Below are 15,339 nucleotides of genomic sequence, written 5' to 3'. Positions count from 1 at the left end.
CATTAAAATCATGATTTGGGCTTAATCTTGCACTCAAGCCAGAAAACTTCAGAGACAGAGAAGTTCTGTTGTGTTGTGCAGTTGTAGTCTCCAGTGGCAGCTGCGAGTTGATTCCCTGAAGAACATTTTCCCAGCACTTTGTCCAGTGAAAACTGAAAGGTGTTCAGGGATGAGGTTTCTCCCCGCTCCCCAGAGTGATTACTCTCCTCTCTCATATATCTCATCATTTGGAAGATTTTCCTGCTGTTCAGCCTACGTTTTCCGTTTCTTAATTTCATCCCATTACTTGTGGTTATGGCCCCAATTAATCAAAGTACTTCAGTGCGTGCTTAAATTTAGGTATGTGCTTAAGCTCCATTGAAATTACACATGTCAATGTTTTGTAGCCCTGATGGATATGCGCATGTGTTTAAGTACTATGTTGAATTGGGACCATGCATCATCCCAAATGCTTACCCTGCTCTCACAAGTTTTTAAACAATTATCCCTTCTTTGCTTGACTATTGATTAGATAAGCTATCTATTTAAGCTACCCAATCTCTCTTTGTGTATCACTCGCTCCAAGCAGTTGATATTTTTTCTTCTTCGAGTAAGAATTCCCTCAATTTATGTTTTGTAAGAACAAGCAGTAAGGTATCACAGTTCAGTGCCATCTCCCAAGTGTGATGACATGAAGTTACTCTTTGCTACTGAAGGACACAACATACTTGAACTGGCAACCCCAACCTGCACTGATTTATTTCACCACTCTATCAGTTTGTAAGACTCTCTGTAACATAATCCATTCCTTTTCCATATCCATCACCCTGGCATATTGGGCATTTTGTTTGCATGGAAAGATGGACCTTCAGTCTTCAAAATCAGGAAACCTGTGACAGGTCCATATCCTAGCCTTTGAGGTTTGTAGAATTCTTTCTCTCATGAAATGAAATCCCCATCCCAAGCTATGCTCTCCAGATGCATTATTTGAATGAGCTCCTCCAAAGTTTTGGATCCCTAATGTGTTTCTTTCTTCAGGAAGATTTGTAAAGTACTCATGTAATATTCTTGGCAAATACAATAAATGATCCTTTTACCCTTCCCTGTGAAAGATCATGAATAAAGACACAGAATAGAGCATTTGTCACTGTAGTGCCTCACCAGAAACAATCTTGGTGTGAGAACACCAATAGTGAATAAAAACCCTTTGCCAGAAAGCATGAATATCCAAGGCAGTTTGAATTAAATGCAAGAGCCAGCTCTCCTTTCACAACACAGGTTTTGCTCCTATCCTAGGGTGGCTGGGGTGACAGGTTCCCCCAGCCACAAAGTTCACTGTCATGCAGAAGCAGCAAAGACTATGTGGGGTGCCCCAGCCCAGCTGCTTATTGTTCGTTGTTCCTTTAAGCCCCAGGTAGTTGCAGAACCTTCATAATGGTTTCATTATTTTACTGTGGATTAAAGTTAGGTTCAGCGGATTGTAATTGCCTGTGATTCTCTTTTTTTTTCTCCTTTCTTTTTTCTTTTTTTCCTCTGAAAATCTGTGTCCCATTTACTTTCTGGCTTTCTCTCAGATTTTCATGAACTTCCATAAACAACTGTCACTGAGCCATTACATTCTGTAATGAATTACCTTATTCTCAGAGGTGCATGTCATCTGGACCAGTTCATTGGTACACATTTATGCTTTTCAGGCTTTTTTTTTTTTTTCTTTTGAGTCAGTTTTCCACTGCTAGATATATTTACTGATGTTTTCTTTACTTCACAATCAAGTATTCTGTGGCTTGTTTTTCAGTTATTTTTCAAATGTGATATATTGTTATGACAAAAATATAAGAACTGTAAAAAACAAATGCTACAGAGTGATGCAAATAAACAACACAGGCTTTCTACCAGATCCTGCAAAACTCAGCTTGTTTTTTGAGCAAGATTCCCATTTTTATCCACGTTTCCCTCATAAAATCATAACAAATCAGATCTTACCAATCTCACAGGATCACAGAATCACAGAGGTTGGAAGGGACCTCTGGAGATCCCCCAGTCCAACCCCCTGCTAAAGCAGCTCCCTGCAGCAGGTGGCACAGGAAAGTGTCCAGGCGGGTCTTGAGTATCTCCAGAGAAGGAGACTCCATGACCCCACTCGGCAGCTGTTCAGTGCTCTGTCACCCTCACAGGGAAGTTCTTCCTTGTGTTATTATGGAACTTTCTCTGTTCCAGTTTTTGCCCATTGCCTCTTGTTCTGTCACTGCATGCCACCAAAAAGATCCTGGCCTCATCCACCTGACTCCCATACATTAGATATTGATAAGCATTGATCAGATTCCCTCTCAGCCTTCTCCTCTCCAGGCTGAACAGCCCCAGCTCTCTCAGCCTTTCCTCACACAAGAGATGTTCCAGGCCCCAGACATCTTTGTGGCCCTCAGTTACACATTCTCTCCAGCAGTTCCCTGCTGTTCTTGACCTGGGAAGACCAGAAGTGGGCACAGTGCTCCAGATGTGGCCTCACCAGGGCAGAGTAGAGAGGAAAACATCCCTCAGCCTGCTGTCAATGCTCTGCCTAATGTAGCCCAGGTTCCCACTGGCCTTCTTGGCCACAAGGGCACACTGCTGGCTCATGGTCAACACTATCCACCAGGACACCCAGGTCCTTCTCTGCAGAGATCCTCTCCAGCAGATCAGCTCCCAAGCTGTACTGATGTATGCATTATTCCTCCCCAGATGCAGGACCCTACACTTGCCCTTGTTAAACCTCATCAGGTTCTTCTCTACCCAACTCTCAGCCTGTCCAGATCTCGCTGAATGGCAGCACAGCCTTCAGATCAGTCGATCTCTGTAACAATTGATGATGTACAATAGCAAGGAGTGAGAACCCAACAGACCCTGCTTGCTATTTCCTCTGTTCAGGACAGCACTCTGAGATCAATCCCTAACTAGAATTACTCAGCTGTTGTATATGAAGCCATCAAGGCCAAGGCAAGTGGAATTAAAAACTGAGTGTGCAGTGGCTTTTCATGTCCAAAACACTCATGGTAATCTTGCTTTTTTGTTGCTGTGTAGAGATGTCATGCCATACCTACATCATTTGATTAAAGCATTTTACCCTTTGCAGATTCAGTTTGAGTTGAACTGTTTTTAAAATGCATCTTCCATTTTTGTCAGGTTTTTTTTTTTTTTTTTTTTTGCTTTCATAGGGATCAAATGCAGGTCAAGGGTAAGACTCATACAGCACTCTAATGGAGCATTTCTTGTATTAGTGTTCAGTTTTCTTTCTATAACAAATGAAATTCTGTGGATGTATACTGATTTGTAGACAAGTAGTACAATTTTTTTCTTCTTTATTCTCGCCCTCTTGATACATACTTTCACCTTATTTGAATATTATTTTTCTAACTGCAAACATGCTCAAAAAAGAAAAGAACCTACCAACAAAAAACCCACATGTATTACATTAAAAAAAATTCAGTAAATAAATAGTTTATATGATTCTGAAAACTTCTAATGTCAAAAAATACCTTTTTACTTACCAGTGAAATCATGTTTCTAATATCTTGGCAGAGTAGCACAAAAGATATAAAGATATACCATGGAGCACCCAGCCCTGAAGTTGCTGCTGATGTATTTCCTCACATTCTCTATGAGTCAGCCCGATGCTTCACACAAAGCCATTACAAGTGGAAGGGTTGTGCAAGCTTTCCAGAAGCTGGTGGGATCACAGAATAGCCATCTATAAGGATGATCTGAGCTGCTGACCCAAATTTGGCTGTAGTGGAGGTTACAATGCAATTAGAAACACACAGAAAAATCACTGATAATTTAGCTTAATGGAAACCTAACAACATGGCCTTCCTATAAGGCTTCAACTGTTTAGAAAGTACGACCTATGTTGTACCAGTATTTAAATACTGTGGGAGAAAGTAGAAACTGTCAGTAGAACCAATATTTAAAGAACCCACCTTTTTCTTTAATGAATGTGGACTCCAAAATTAACAGTTTGACTCATGAATTCACTGTGCTGGCTCAGTATTCTTGAAGCACCTTGTGCTTTTTGCAAGAAGAAGGGAAAAGCTTCTCCTTGTGGGTAGATAAGCAAGTCTGGAGGATGCAACAAACTGCTGTAAGAGATGGACTTTGATCCAGAAGGCACGCTAAAGGGCATGAGTATGCTAAATACACTTCATCCAGGCTAAATGGAAAGAGCAATTAAATGCTCCTCCATATAGCTATTACTGAAATAACAGGAAGCAGAAATAACAGCAAAAACAAGACAAGCAGCCAGAGAGGTTTCCCTGGGACAGGCAGGTCTGGAGACAAGGCAAGGGGGTGATTGGTTGCAGCTGCTGGTACAAGGTAGGAAACTTCAGGGAAATCAGGAGGAATTCAACCAACAGTCAAAGCAGCAGCTAGGGTTAAGAAGGGGAATCACAGAATGGCCAGGGTTGAAAAGAACCACAATGATCATCTAGTTTCAATCCCTCTGCTATGTGCAGGGTCGCCAACCACTAGACCAGGATGCCCAGAGCCACATCCAGCCTGGCCTTGAACGCCTGCAGGGATGGGGCATCCACAGCCTCTTTGGGCAACCTGTTCCAGTGCGTCACCACCCTCTGTGTGAAAAACTTCCTCCTAATATCTAATCTAAGGAGAGGCAGAATTACTTTTGGAACTTTAAAGGAGGTGGGTGACAATTTCTAGGCTGCTTGTCAATTTATTCTTATGGTGTTAGATAAAATAGGACACACTGTAAATGAGCAGCATGACACTACACAGTATCTGGCATCCATATTCCTTAGGAAGCCAATGTACTAGCCTTAAACTATAGGGCATTTGGAGCTGCATACTGTGGCTCAGTGGGACTCCATCAATAGGACCACAGAGCCTTTCCACACTACAAGTAACCAAAGACTGTTGTGAAGAGGAGGAAATCCATGCCTGGCATCCACTGCAGCATAAGCATGCGGGATGAATTATGCTGATGTCCGGAAGAGTAAGGTTCCCACTCACATTGCTTGCTGGGCTCAAGAGAAATCTGAGTTACTGGCAGGAATATTGCATTGCCCCTCCGGGACAGCCAGGCACATGCACTTCCACGGTGCGCTCAGTCATGGATCCTAGTATGCTCCTATCATCTGTAACCACTTATCTCACCTAGCTCCTGGAGAGCCGGATCGAGGGAAGGCACCAAGAGAAAACACTGGTCTTCTTGCAACACCACGAAAGTACTTAAAGCCATTTGTGTAACACAAGTAGGAAATGATCCCAACTAAGAAGGCAGTGCTTTAACAGGACTCTCCAAGGACTTCAACCGCAGTGATATGAGTTTAGCATGCGTGGTATTAATGGTGAAACTCTAAACTGAATAGGAAATTAACTTTCTCACTTGAGGTTAGACTGCAGGGGTAAAATGATCCTAATTTTTAAGAAGGCTAAATCAGGCTACAAAAAGAAAAAAATCAATAATGCAAAGGAAAAAAAAAAATGGAAGACTTCAAATAATGAAACCATGAGTCTGGTTTATACCCAACAAGGAGAAATCTCCTTTAGTGAGGTGTGCATAAGGTGAAGTCTCAGGCAGACACCTTGTGCGTACAATTTAATGAGAAAAAAAAAATGATAGACAATGTTGGGTAAAAACAAAGCCAAAGTGATTGTAACAAAAATCATGGCTTTAAGAAATTGGTTACTTTGCAAAGACATGCAGTTGATCTTTTTGGCATCCTTCATTATCTTTCTGCCTTCGGGTCTCCATTTCAGAAATCAGTGGAATGATTTTTTATTAAGTACAATTTTCTTTCAACTTGTATCGGAGGTCACTGAAATTATGTTTTTACCCCCTTCTGTACAGTTGATTGGCACATCCTTGTTTTACACGTTCGTTTTATAAATCTTTTAATGCTTCCTCTGATAGGGTCAGAAGAAAACGATCCGAGACAAATGAGAGATCTAACCTTCAGATAGGCAGTGTAGTGTGTTGGTGGCCAAAGAGAAAGCAACCAAAACACTGACACATGTCAGCAGAACAAATCAGAAGAGATTACCGAAACACAGAAAATGCCATTAAACCCTGGCCAGAAGACTATGTGAAATGCTGGTTGCACCATTGCAAAGACACAGGCGTAGTAACACTGCAAAAAGGGCAGTTTAAGTGTTGCATGTTTCTAAGTATGGCTATAGATGTACCCAATAAGTCTTGTGCTCATTAGGATAGAGAAAGAGGCTGAGAAAGACTTGCTGAAACACATTCTGAAAGAGAAAGAAGAGAAGCAAGGTGTATCTAACATTTTGCATGAAGGCTAATAGGCTGGGCTATGAACTGTTATCAATCAGTACGAAAAGAAAAAAAAATGTATATCTCATAGTTTAAAGAATCATAGAATGATTATTGATGGAAAAGACTTCTAAGATCATCTTGTCCAACCATTGACCCATCCCCACCATGCCCACTAAACACGTCTATCAGCACAACAACTACACATTCTGCCAAACGGAAATCTGGCATTATTTGATATTGGGAGCAGATTTTGTAAGAGATTACAGACAAATTATTTCACCACAAGTCAGCTGGACTTGGGCTCCTAAATCCCTCACATGATAACCTCTACTGCTACACAGTTACTGAGTAAAATAACAAACATGTAGCAAGACTGTGGGTAGCCTAATAGTGTGTATGGAGCACATAGTGGTAGCATGTCCTTGAGCTTGAACTCATCACTCCTATCCTTTGTCTGAGCCTGAGTTTCTTGTTCATAACTCCAAAAGCCATCTCATTTCATTTTCTAGTATACATAGTACTGGTTTTCCTGTGTAATTTTCCAGTAATTGCATTTATGCTTTCCACATCGCTGTGGATCATACACATTCATCTTCTGCCACATTTTCAGTTTGACATTCACATGAAGTAGAAGAGCAGTGGCTACGAATCTGCAGTCTCCCTCCTTACTTTTCAAGGCTGTCGTGCTAGGTCTGTTAGCATAAACCTTATGTCTACTAACAGCAAAAAGGAAATGAACAAAACAAACCTCACTCCCATTATTTTCAAGCTATTTTATTCTGCGGTTATTGCAGAATGCATAGTGAACAACCTTGCAGCCTCTTAGGCTGCACCTTTCAATGATCCCTAGCCACACCAATATGATTATAAACAGAACAGTTTATAATCTCAAAAACCCGACTGAAATTCCTATGCATTGCCCTCCTTTCCCTTCATCTTGCTTTTATCATCACCTGTACAAAAAGCCCGCCCCTTTGCAGGCATAATTAAGCTCTCAGTTTCTTTTTGCAGTCCTTTTCTGACAGTGATTATGATGTCTATTTCTTTTTTCCAGTTGCTGAAGCCGTCAATCCAAAATGCTTCCCAAGAGCCATGTTCACGTTTACAAAAGCATGAAGCAAGCACAGAAGGAAGTCCCAAAATTTGATCATCATTCGAAATGTAAGGTCCTATCAGGAAGAAAAGGCTGCTCAGTTTCAGAAGTTGTAAAAGTAGCAGATGGTTCATGTTCTGGATGAAAACAACTTACACACACACCACATGTTCCTCCCTAGATGTGAGCTTAGGAGTACAGCTGGAGTGCAAGAACAGCATGAGCACACATGGTACTTTCTTCCAAGTCCTTTCCCACCCATTTTCTCCTCAGGGACTTCCTCAGTTAGATGTGGTTTCTTCGTGTTTAATAATGCTCTCTGGATTTCTCCCACAAACTCACGCATCTTCTCCCTTGAAGCCACTCAAATGTGTAACAGCCATAAGAGCAGCCCACAGCAAAGCCTCAGAGAGGCTGTAGCCCACCATCTCCACATGTTTCCTCTGTGTCTGCTCCAACTGGCATTGCAGCCCACAGGGACCAAGTCTCCTCTTGGTCAAGCCTTTCTCAGAGCAAGAAGTCATAGCAAGCTTGGTCCACATCCTCTGTCACTCTCCTCTGGATGTTTCTAGCCTCACCACATTCTGTTCACAGGTAAGGGGGGCAAGGAAGCATACTGTGTGAAAAAATGGGGATCAACTATGAACTTGGGTTGGGGTTGAACAGAGCTTTCTACTTGGTCTCTATCCCTTCCATCCTAACATATTATTCACTATTTTTGAGCTCTGAGCTGGTGTTTCCATGGGCTCACTCTGTGTTAGTTAGCGGCATTGATCTGTCATTCCCATGTGTCCCCTTTTAGGGAATCACAGTAGGTGTCTTCCCCTCTGTGCTTTCCCTTTTAGGGCAATTTCTAGGGCACCAGACAACAGAAATACCAAAGAAATACCAAGAAACAAGAAAAATACTAAAGCCAACCACATTCCAAAGAAATGTGACACCATTGCACTGCCACATGAACAATTGGTCTGCTACCAAGATATATTTCCCTCTTCTCTAAGAGCAATTAAATACACAAAGTTCACAATACTGGAAAGCAGTTGCTTACTGACAATGCAGAACAATTTGCAGATGAAGCTGATTACACTGGCAGGGTTTAACTGAAAAAATAAAACAAATACATACACTGATTGAAGCTGCCTAAATAACACATGAATGGCTTGTAATGAGAACAGCAGGCAAAATGGTACTTTTAGGTCTAGGCAACAACATTTTTCTCAGTATGGAGTCAGGGCGAGTAATGCTCTCTAAGTCATTTGCTAATTTACCACCTTTAGGTGCATCATTTCAAGTCTACAGATGTATGAAAACATCTTCTGTATTATTCATCCCTGCAACAAACTTGGAAAACAGGGATTTCACAGGTTTTTGAAAGTATTCATAGCATAAACAACAGATGTACAGCTGCCTTACAGGAAATGGGAACTTACTTTAGGTGGTATCCAAACACAAACAACACCACACGGTATCAAAAGCATTTCCTTGGATTTTACCATAGTCCTGGTTTTTCCCACATCCTTTATCAAGAGACTACCATCAGCTTGCAGACATCCATTCTTAGAATCATTAAGGCTGAAAAAGACCACTTAGATCATCTAGTCCAACCATCAACCCATGTTCACCATGCGCACATCCACCCTCTTCTTGACCACCTCCCTAGGTAGCTCCTTCCTTCATTCATTCCTGCTAGCTCCATTGACTCTTACAGAATTACTCTGACCATTACCAGCTGAGAAGCAGACAATTGGTACATGGCAACTGATGGAAACGTAATTTGAGACCTGTGGTTCCCCTCCTAAGTATGCATGGGAGATTTTTCTTCATTTGACTTTTAGCAAGAAGTGTTATTTTATTTGATGCTCACACACCCAGTTTCTTCTGTATTATTCCCCTTTCCTTGATAGCAGCACGGACAATTCCTGCTGGCTGGATGCAGATTTCATTAGGCTTCTGTTTGCTCCCACTTACAGATCATTAATGAGGATGTTGACTAAGTCAGGACCTGTCACTAATCTCTATGTTATATGCACCTGATCACGCCTCTCCATTTTACGTGCTGTTACTCAGCATTACCTTTTCTATAGACTTTTTGCTAGCTCTGAGAGCTGGGGAATAATTTATTAATGGCTTTGCTCCTTGTTTTCATTCATGAAGTACATACAAACAATCTGATTGTTACCAATTTGTTTGTTACTTGAAAATTTTTGAGAAACACTTAATGCAAACATGTTTTAATAGGTGGGTTGCTGGCAAATTACCTTAATATTACTCAGACTGATTCTTTTTGCGGTGTGATCAGTTACTTTAATGGTACAGCAGTGTTTCACCTCCCTTGTGAGCTAAGTGAATATTTTAAGAACCCCAATTAAGAAACTATAAAATGACAAAATCGTACACAGGGCATTTAGGAGACTGTTACTCAGCTTTACCAGAAGAAGTATCTCGCAGCAAAATTTACAGAGAGCAAATAGAAGAGGCTGTCAGCGCTTCAGAGCTGATTTTCTTCTGGTGAGTGATCACAAACACCTGGCTTCTGTATTATGCATAAATCTACTTCAGTCTGCAAATCGGTTTATATTCCTAAGATATGGCTCCAGGAAAAAAAAAATCTTATGAAGGTATAAAATCAATGATACCACTTTTATCAAATCCCTTTTATTCCCCGATTTGGTATTCTATTTTTTTATCAACAAAACATATATAAATACTAATAATATTATTGTTACATATACTACATTAAAATATAAAGCAACAAGCCCCGAATAAATAAAATATTGTGTTATATATTTATATTTTACGTATTTTTTTATATTTCCTGTTAAAATATATGTACGTATCTCCATGGAGATTTATTTTTTATGAGATGTGCCGGGAATGATACATTTTTTCTACCTCTGTGTGTTCAGTGATAACTCCGCTGATATTGGCTCTTTCATTTTTTTTAAGGATTTATTTCTCTATGAAGCACTTCCACCTCTTACTTTTGTTTTCCTTCGGAAAATCAATACCATATTCACCTTTCACTAATATATTGATGGGTCTCTGGTTGTTTATGAGTTTCTAGTAGTAATTGTTGTGCTCTAGTAGAAAATCAGGCTGAATTCTTTTTCTTTGTAATACTGCCTATTGAGAAATTGATATTTACCACATTTGGGGAGAGAGAAAATATCTATTCTGTCATTAATAGCTTCACCCTTGTCAGAAAGCTGATTTTAGTTGATCAAATTAAATGTGTATTTGAAGGATTCCTGTTATAGAATTGCAATGCATTTTTCCCCTTTCTTTTATAAGCGGGATGGGGAGAAGGGAGGAAAATCAGTTTACTGCCTTGGGATTACCTGAACCCTGTGATCTGTACACACCTGCACTTTTCTAATATCAACATACTCATTTCTATGATGGCATCCATGTGCACATGCATGCGCAAATACATACACATATACTTCCACATATATATGTGTACATCTCACCAGTGCAGAGCTTTTCTACATTGCTCAGCAGAAGAGGAGATTAGCAGAAACAGGAGGGGAACTGTGGGAAAATGCCTCTCAGAGCCAGGGCATAAAGTCTTTCCTATATGTAACAGCTGGGAGGTTCCATACTTTGTGGAGTATGGTTTTGCTGGCACATAGATGCGCATGTTGGGTTGGTTTATTCTCATTGCAGAAATGGGTAAGCAGTACCCACTAGCTGTGCTGTGCCCTGAACAGAGCTGCCTCTCACCTTGCAGGTATAACGACTGCTGTACATTGTCTGGTAGCCAAAACCTGGCATTTTGCTAAAAAGATGATGTCTTAGCTTGAGTGCCTAAGAACACGGGTGCAAAAGATTGTTATACAGTGAGAGATGCTTTGCCACCAAATCTCTGACAGAGGATGAAAATAGAGGAGGGAGAAAAACAAACCCTCAGACCCAGACTGGAAGCTCAACACGACACTACTTCAGCGTATTTTCTATTTCCAGAAAAAGCTACAGGAGCTGAAACACAATGGGCAATGATTTCTTATATTGTTCATGACAGAAAGTATTTGTATAGTAATGCTAATAGATGGCAGAGGCCTACAGGGCTGTTGTTGGAGGGAAACGTGTGCAGGGACAGAGGATGGATTCCCCATGGCCCTGCTGTAGGCCCCACTGGGATGCAGCTGGACCACGGGCCAAGCATGGATCACCATTTCCACATCTGGATCCATGGGGACACACCAGTTGCCCACTTCAGGACCTCACTGTTAGGGTGTAGGCACCTGTATTTGGCAGGCTTGTTTTCAGCATGCTGCCAAATACCAAAGTTTCCAGAGCAGTTTGAACACTAATCTCACCGTTGATACTCCATAAAACAAAAGCAAAAAAAAAAAAAAAAAAAAAGCTGGCTGGTGGTGGTTCTTCGATAGCAACTCTTGCCTCATCTCCCACTCTCACTGATGGAGGTGGTTTTCTCCTTGAGCCTACTACAAGTGAAATCAAAGCTGCTTTTCCTGGTGTCCAGCAGAGGTCTGGTATAGGGATGCTCCCTCACTATGGCTTTAAGGTTCTTGCTGGACTAAGCAAATACTTGGCAAATAGTGTTAGAAAAATGTGAGTTTATCAGCCACGATATTTGGGACTAGATCCTTGGCTTGTGCAGACTGTCAGAGCTGGGTTGAAACCAATGGTACAATATGGGATTTTGTTTCAGTGGTCAGAAGCCATTAAATCCCAAATAGCCTCTGCTATTTGGTTGTATTCCCTCCCACTGTCCGCTCTGCTGGAAAAGCAGCCAAGTCCCAGGTTGGTCTGTTAACAGAGGGACCCAAACATGGAAACCAAAACATGATAGAGATGCAAAACACATGGTACACAGCAAAACAGGTTTTAAAGAACACCCGGTGCTTGTAATCAGGGCCAGATTTTTAAAGTGCTCTCCAGGCAGTAGCATCCATCGCCACACCAAAAGGCTACTAGACACAGGCAACTAACAATGCGGGAGGGAAAAAACTAGGTTTCTGTGACAAGGACTTTTGGATTTAGCAATCTTTGGTGCTCTCATGAATGTAATGCTGGAAAATGAAAATCCTGTAGATGAGACTTGGGTACCTTTATGTGGTTTCAGCATGGATTCAATTTAAAAATATATATTTATTAATGATTTAGGTATATATGTGTTCAAGATCCTAAAATGACTAGGAAGCATGAAGAATGGAATAGGGCACCATCTCTTTTAGTTTGAGAACTAATCAAATGGAACCAGGCAGAGCTAGGATCAATACTCACCGTATGTATATTTCACTGAGGAGTATACTGGAAGAATAACCAGATCCACTTCTTACATTCTGACTCTTCTAACTTACGGCCATTCTGCAATGTGTTTCCTGTATTCTTATTTATTGGGTATATATTTTGCATGGTTCTCAACCAAAACATCAGATTCTCTGAAAAATGGACTACAAGGTAAATGGGCTTCAACACCTTCCTCTATTCTTCCTGCTTGCATTAAAGATTTTCTACTTTGCATTTAACTTTCTCTGAATTTACACAAATTCACAAGCAGCCTTGAGTTGATAGAAGTTGCAATTTTCTGTGAATAAATTATTTATGGACCAAACAAAAACAAAGACAAAAACAAAAAAACAACAACAAACAAACAAAAAAGCCCTTCAGACTGTTCTAATTTGAGGACTTTCTAAAAATAAAGAAAAACATGTCAAGAGTTAACATAACAGAAAAAAAGATTAATTCATCAAAATAAAGACACCCAAAGTCCTAAGCCATTTTAAATGCATCCATAAGGATACATATATTAACAACTGACACTATTTATGCGGGAGACTAATTTAAAGAAACATTTCCCTTGTGAAAAACATATGATAATACCTGCTTATTTTACCATTTTACAATCAGTCACTTTCTACAACACATCATTCCTTGTCTATATGGTTTGTTCAGATTGGGCTCTATATCGAGTCTTTATGTGTGCACCATTCCCATGGCAGCGAACAAATGGAACCAATGTCACATTTATGCCCACAGCTGAAAATCCCTATTTCAACAAGCTTTGCTGTTGGAAAGATTGCTTTTTGTCAACCCCCCCCCCCCCCCCAAATCTTTTTCCCCCTTAGATGACTATGCTTGTTGCCACATACTTGCAGCAGAAGTGATTCATTCTGGGTGAGAGAAATCATCTCTCTTATGATGGCAAGGGAAAGAGAAGTTTTCAGTTAGTATAGGAATTATATCATTATACATTTTTTTATATTTTTACCCATAAAAGTATTATATATGTTTATTTTAGAGCAGTCTGGCTTGTTTTATGCAACACCACTTTTGTTTATCAGAATTACATCTTTCTTTCACTAGTGTAAGTAACTCTTTACCTTCAGGTAATCCAGCAAACTTTACCACTTCTCTGCACTTATCCAAGACTGGTACAGCACGTAGGAGGAGCCACAGTTTCTCAGATGTCTAACAAAGAGCTGGCTTTCATATGGCAAACCTGATGATTAGCCCCATGAAAGTAAGGTTGCTTTCTGAAATATCAATACCTGCCCTTTAAGAATCAAAGGGATACCAAGTTATGTGACACAGCCCACCAATAATCGTGACTTTTGGTTACTGCAGATAAAATACACACTACGCATAATCATTTCCAGCCCTGAGTGTACAAGGCTATTTCCTTGTGTTGCTATGAACTAGACTATAAACTGAGGTTGGAGTGCTGCAAAATAGACAGAGCAGCAAAAAACCATGAGTAAGATAGGGTTGTGTGGTATTTTGTTTTTTCTTTTCAAAATGAAGCAAGCACTTGCCTGGTATGGGGAATCAGACCAACAGGTAGCGGGCTGTAAAAAAGATAAATAGAAAAATTAATGAGAGATGATCACTATACCCTCAGACTTGTAAGAATTATAAGCAGGGCAGCTGTGTCAGAGTAGTTTTTAACTTAACCCTTTCCTTTTCTAAAGTAAGAGTTAAGCTGGGACTGACCTCAGTGAGAACTGAAAAAAACCAAGACTGAGCATTTTGCAAGAATCAGAAAAGCAGTGCACAAAAACAGAATTTTATACAATAACTAGAAAGATGCATTTCATCAAACTAAGCACCACTTTTTAGGGAGCCTAGAGAAGGTGGCTGTACCCAGAAGATTAAAATCTGCAGGAGATATAGGACCAGATTTATAGGCACTTTGCGACATAACTGGAGTTAGATTTCTTCCTTGCTCTTTGGGTCATTTCTTTCTATACGCAGAGAAGGATTTTGGACATCCTTTTTCTGGGATTCAGAGCCTCGCTTGTCCTATGCATTGCATTAGTTCTTTCAAAGGATATAATAATCCTTGAGCACAATCCTACACAACAATATTTTCCTTGAGCTAGTTTCAACAATACCTCTCCACACAACCTGGCCAGCAAGCTTCTTATATTTTATTTAAAGTAAAAGTTTGTCTGTTCTCATTCTTACCTTTAAATGATAGACTGAACACCACCACCAGCTAGCTGTGACAACAGAGAGCCTGCAGTATGGTCCACATATTTTTCAAGAAGTTGACAAGGAACATTTGTCCAAGCAGGAATAAGCTATGGAAAAAAGTGATGAGGATTAAGTTTTATTCATTTTACATTATAATGACTCTTACAGTCCTTTGAGAGCCACATGATTGCCTTTCATAACTCCTGGGAATCTTGACTCAGTGATTGAGAGATGTACTCTGAAATAGTGGCACAGTTCTAGACTTTCTCCTTAAGAATCTACTCTGATGAATCGTCTTATTTGCACAATCTCAATCATTGTGCAAGTCTGCCCTCTGACACTGTCTGCATGCAAACACCTCATTCACTGCTCTTAGCAAATCAAAGCCTTCTGGTGAAAAGGCTGCAGGTAGTTGTCATTTTCAGTAGCCCTACTGGCCTATGATATCACTGCCATTTTGGTTACATCTTTGTTTTTATTTTATTTGCCTCTGATCTGTTCTTTGTTTTGTTTTGTTTATCTTTCTGATATCAAGTCCTTCTCAGACAAAAACTGC

General features: G+C 40.3%; 1 long non-coding RNA gene across 4 annotated transcripts in view; it reads right to left on the bottom strand.

The window, feature by feature from the left end:
• LOC121110599 overlaps positions 1 to 15,339 on the bottom strand; it is a 120,159-nt gene that overhangs the window by 1,793 nt on the left and 103,027 nt on the right. For 3 of the 4 annotated variants that reach the window (XR_005859276.1, XR_005859277.1, XR_005859275.1), the window contains 2 exons: positions 14,775 to 14,890; positions 13,587 to 14,155 (listed from right to left, as the gene is read on the bottom strand). This is a non-coding gene — a long non-coding RNA (uncharacterized LOC121110599). Of the gene's footprint in view, positions 1 to 13,586; positions 14,156 to 14,774; positions 14,891 to 15,339 lie in introns of those variants that run through there. The other variant, XR_006939084.1, reaches the window with a different exon arrangement.

This window comes from Gallus gallus, chromosome 4 (assembly GCF_016699485.2).
Source record: "Gallus gallus isolate bGalGal1 chromosome 4, bGalGal1.mat.broiler.GRCg7b, whole genome shotgun sequence".
In the NCBI taxonomy this organism is placed as follows: domain Eukaryota; kingdom Metazoa; phylum Chordata; class Aves; order Galliformes; family Phasianidae; genus Gallus; species Gallus gallus.
The sequence above is the reverse complement of the archived record's forward strand: the minus strand, read 5'-3'. Positions and strand labels throughout refer to the sequence as shown.